This window comes from Uloborus diversus, chromosome 1, assembly GCF_026930045.1.
Source record: "Uloborus diversus isolate 005 chromosome 1, Udiv.v.3.1, whole genome shotgun sequence".
NCBI classification, from domain to species: Eukaryota; Metazoa; Arthropoda; class Arachnida; order Araneae; family Uloboridae; genus Uloborus; species Uloborus diversus.
Genome location: NC_072731.1, coordinates 248490387 through 248496259, shown reverse-complemented (window position 1 = coordinate 248496259; position 5873 = coordinate 248490387).

The following is a 5873-nucleotide window of genomic DNA, read 5'->3' as shown; positions in this document are numbered from 1 at the left end:
TTTTTGAAACGTTTTGAGTCTTCTCTTGGCTGCGTCCTACATTCAATGCAATTACACAGTTTAACATATACTCTTCTTTCATGTAATAAATAAAATTTTTAAAAATAGAACCTTTTGCTTGACTTCACACACACACACAAAATATTTTGCTTTAATTTTGTGGACCAATTCCATAATCATTATTGCTCATCTTCCAATTTAGATTTCAAAGTTCAGACCTCGTTTTTTTTTTTTTTTTCTCTTACAGTTAGTGACTCAATGAAATATTTTTAAAATTTAATTTTTTGAATTAATGCAAAATTGAAAATTTTCAAAAAAAATGATTCAATTTATGATTGTAACATACTAATAAAATTGTTTTTAGGCTTATTTATGTACTCTTCATGTTGTATGAAAGTATTAAAGTTATGAAATTTTTGCAATGTAGATGTATTTTGTGTTCTGATTTTCTAACAAGTTTTCTTAGTTTTCAAGGCTTAGAATTGTATTGGGACATTAAATTTAATACTGATATTAGTTGAACATTATAACAAGATTATTTTAACATCCAAAATTCCTACTTTTCTAAGCTCATAGCAACCACTGCAAACTACACCGCATTTCATTTAATCACGAGTTGTTTTTTCTTATGTTAATAGCGAGATAGTCATATTCATACAATTGTGTATTTTTAGTTGATTTTTTTTTTTTTTTGCTAATTGGTGCAAATCCTGAAATTTCTTTGAAGTTTTATGAAGAAAAGTGCAGGAATTTAACAAGAAACCCCTGCAAGTATAAAATAACGAAATTCTCCAGCATGTTTTATATTGTCCACTAATCAGGAAATAATAATATGGGGCACATAGAGCAAGTTTAACTCTATTTCGCCCCTAAGTAGATAACCTTGAAATCTCCCCCCCCCCCCCCCCCACACATAAGATTTCCTCGACTTGAAAAACAAAATGTAGTGCTTTCTAAACTGTCATGCTAATGAAGAAATTTTTTACATACAGGAATACTCCAAAAAGCACTGTGATCTACCAAAAATTTACTTATTCGGCAAATTTTGCTGATGACTTGGAAATAATGCAGCACCATTGTGATTATTCTCAATGATTTTATACATGCTAATTAAAACCGAGCTTGTGGCAGAAGTTCAAGTCAATCGTATAATTATTCAGGCTCCGCAGACAGTTTTTAGAAAAAAAATAGGAGCAAAAATTTCATAATAGGAAAATCATGCTTTAAAAAATAGGAAGAAAAAAGAAAATTATATTCTAAAAAAGGAAGAAAATTGCAACTTTAGTCGGATCCCGCTACAACACCATCCAACTTGCGCGAAATGTTTATAATGCGAGTTTTTCATGAGTAATGAATTTTTTTATTGCTGACGCAAATTACTCGCTTGCAGCATGAAATTTTTTGGAAAGGAGCAGCGGCTTCATTGACACTAAATATTGGTTTCGTGAATAGACTTTCATCCCTTTAGCATCACTGACAGCAGAAGTTTACACATTCTATTAGTCTAAACTACACTTTGCTTTAGTTTATGCAAATTACCACTCCGATTCTGAACAGTTTTTTTCCTTCCTATGAACGTTGATAGAACAGAATGGTTCTCAAACAAGGACTTTCATCTCAAGTTAGCAAAAGTGGGAAGAAAAACAAAGTTTCTGACAATGCAAGAAAAGGTAAAGATTCTCGATGCTTAAACAATTATAAAGTGCCTTGAAGGTAGCACGACACTTAGGTATAATTTAATCTTCGATACATACAATTAAAGTTCAAGAAAAGGAAATCTGCAAAAGTTCAGAACTTAGTTTTAATAATGAAGCTCGCAGAGTAGTGTCTGAGCAAAATAAGCCAGGCCAGAAATAGTGGTGTTCCCACACTGCATAAACTTCATAAATTTTATAATTAAAATTACGATATCTACTGTTCAGTGCTATTATAATGCAGTAATGTTCTTTCTGTAAGTACCCTACTGTTCAAGTACATGTATTTTATTGATCATTGATTTTGTGCTTCATAACAGAGTAATCATGTTAAATAGTAACGTTTTTTCTAAAATACAGTAAAAAGTAAGTTCTTTATAAAACATACCGTAATATATAGCTAAGAAATTGTTTGAAACAATTTGAAGGGTGTTAAGACGTGTCTGAAATAATTGAGTTTGCTTATAAAACATTTCTGAACATACGCTGTTCCACAACACGAAATTCCGACTTACGCGAGGGGTCTTGGAACGCATCCCTCGCATAAGTCGAGATCTGACTGTATGTATGTGTGTATATATATCATAATTACAAATTTAACTATGAAAAAAAGAGCTACTAAGCTGTTCCATGTTTATTAAACATATTATAATTAATGAAAATAGTTAGAAGTTTTATTCAATATAAAAATACCAGGAAATTGTTTTGCTTAAGAGAATGTTTTACTTATACATATCAACTAACCCCTTTTACTAAACTACAATATTTTTTATATATGTAAGGGTCTTTCTAAATTTTTCTTCCATCACTATACTATACTGGTATGATAAGACGATATTGTAATGTGGGAATTCCGATTTAAAACTAGTAGATCCAAATTAGTACAATTCAAAACTTAAAGTAAATTAAGAAGGACACAGTCAGGGATTTGGTTTTTATTATCATTTCAACGCTCTTAACAGTTAAATAACTCCAGTCACAACTAAATTGGTTTCTGAGCTGACTTAGATCATTTTAGGATGAGCCTTCTGACATTTCAATATCTAGAGGTGTAGCTAGGGTGGGGTGGAGGGGGCATACTTTTGGGGGTCGACAATTCAGCGCCTTTAATATGAAAAAATTTAAATAAGGAAATCACTTTAAATCCATTATTGGGAGCAAAGAAAAGAAACCAGTCCGAAAATGTAAGGTTTTGGTAAGACTGTACAACTGCGCCTTTCAGTGTTCGAAGTTTAAATATTTCCCCATAAGTGAACCTAACCTTTCTCGTTCCTTAAAGACACTTAAATTTCGGGAAATATTTAAGAAAAGACCCTGACTTCCTAATGTCACCAAAAGCTTAAAATTGACTTCAGTTTCGATGAAGATTCGGGAGAGAACCCCATCCCCCCAAATGTTACTTTTAATTGCAATTTTTGAAGCAAATTTACAAATTCTCCAAGATTGGCACCTGACACCCCCCCCCCCCCTTTTTCTGGTAGGAAGAATATGGATTAAATTAGTTCCCCTTTATTTCCCTAAATGATGTGTTTTCAATTTTAAGTTCAATAGTTATTGACGTTTTAATGTATTAGATATGTCTCAATGAAAGGGTGGCTAATAGGGGAATCGCCCGGCAGAAACTGTAGCTATGCCAGTCTCAAATTACCCCACCCCTAAAAAAAAGATGGAGTACCCCTCAAGCGTAACGGAAATAGCCCTCCAGAATAAAACCCCTCAAAAAACCTTCCTTTAAAATTCCAATGATGCAATTTGCGCCAGGGCACTCCGGTTAATTAGCATTTTTGTTTATTAGTTTATTATTTTACTATTCGAGTGGTTTCTGCGATTCTTGAGTAATTTTTTAATAGAATTTTAAAAAGAGGATTTTTTTTGCCTCCACCCCCCTTCCCCCAAATCCGACGCACAAAATGGTGCGAATTTTTACCCCCTTTTTGTTGGAAGGGTAAGAAGTTATTTGCAACATATTTAACATTACATAGCTGCAATCAATAGAGTAAAAGGGAATCTGTGTTACAGGCAGTCCTTCAACTATAAATTGAGGTTCAATAAGCTTTAACTTTGAGGGGGAAAAAAGCACAGATACTCAGTGCATCATTAATTTTGCACTCTCATAGCAGATAGTCTGTGGGCAGTGGCGGATCCAACGAGGGGGGGGGATTGCCCACTTCCCCCCCCCCCCAAAAAAAAAATGTTTTTTAAATTCAAAAAACCCCGGGAAAAGGTCACCGCACTCCCCCTTTCCCCTAACACATCACAAAAATCGTCTACAACCGTACTTTTACGACTTTAATTCCGAAAATTTTCCAGGACAGTTCCTCAACCCTTCTCTCCAATGTCATCTAAGATGGTCAAAACTTTAGAATTATTAGAGCTTCTATTTCGGAAAAATGGCCAGAATCTAAGACTTCTTCGAAAATGTCGTTAATGAAGGCCTTCAAATACGTTTTTAGATATAGGGCAGTAGCAGACGACGTCATCCTGGTGGACAAACAAACTCCAAGTGCTGCTGACAACTAAACGTGCTGTTCGCTCGGCTGTCAAAGCATCTCTTTCGCTTCCATGTTTTTACATCGTAATGCTGCGTGTGATCTAATTTTTGTTGAATTAGGCACTGTTCAACTAATTTCTTGGCATTGATGAGCATTTATTTTAATACTAGATAAGTTGAAGTGACTAATACAACTAGTATTTTGTTAATTTTATGTACAGATTCTTTTTTAGAGTGAGATTAAATTTTTGTTTACTTCACTCACCCATCCACGATGTTTACGTTACGTTTGCGTTGCATCAAAAATTATTTGCATTCTCGACGAGTCAAAGTCACAACTTCGTTTGCCTGTAGTGTGGGTGTTATTTCTGCTTTTTTTTTTCCATCCCTTCATCATATAACTTTTTTGCCTTGTCATAAATTTTGTCATTACATTTCGTGTTACGTTTAACCACAATACGCAATGTTTAGATTCTAAAAAAATTTTTATAATCACTGAACCGACTTGCTCCGCGTTGTGTTGCTATTCAATTTCATGCTAAACGAACTTCGTTGCACTTTTTCCTCTCAGTAAAACTCATCACATTGAGATTAGATAAGTCAAAGTCACAAAGTAAACAGTTTTCCACAAATTTTATGAACTCTCTCCCCCTCCTCCCTTTGTTTTTGGGAATTGTTTGTATGACATTTGTTGCCTTCTATACTATTTCTTTTGCTGTGCAGTGTAGGTGTTATTTTCTGCTGCTATTAAGTTTTTCATAGTGTTTCTTAAGCAATAAATTTTGATCAGGTCTACGGAGCCGGAGTGGGACTGATTTTGGGGTAAAGGAGTCAGAGTCGAAGGCTCTAAATTGCCGGACTCTTTTATTTCCCCTCCAACTCTACAGACCATGTTGTCAAAAATTTCTCCTTGGATTTATGCTTAAATGTTCTTTATTAAAAATTTATTATTCTTGAACGTTTGTATAGTTATGACAATTCCCAAAAGAGGCAAAGGATATGTGCTTAATATACATGTTCTATCGAAAAAGAATGTAATCCCGGGACAGTCTCGCAAATGTTTCGCCCCTGTAGCTCTACGGATGAGAAGTGCCAAAAAAGTTGTATCAGAAACACAAGGAAAATTCTCACTAGCTGGATCATTTGTTCAGAGACAGAGTTAGTCTTTAAAATTCTGCCCTGCGAATGATCTTGTTGGTATGAAAATTTGGAAGAACTATTTACACTTCATAAGGATGCGTTGAATTTGACAACAGAAATATGGACTCGTTTCTGCTACCAAGTACGGAACAACATAGTAGTATATTCTAAATATAAAGTTTCTCGCTAAATTAGACCATACGATTACCACATAATGTATTTTTACCACATGGACAGAAATAAAGTCAAACTTAATAGTTCATGGTTTGTGTTAAAATTTTTAAGTTCATTTTGCTTTATGTGTGTCAACTCTTTTAACTGGTTTGAAATTTAATTTGATCTAAAATGTGAATTCCGTTAATGAATGTGCCACTTATTTTTATTTTGATCCCATGTGCTGACATATAAGTCAGAGATAACTGTATTAAGTTTTTAGAATGAATAGAAAATTATCTTTTAGTGAAAACTTGATTTTACACTTTCTGTAGAACCAGTGATGAAAAACGTTCCAAGCGGGAAAACTTAAAATCAGGGCCTTGTTCAAAATC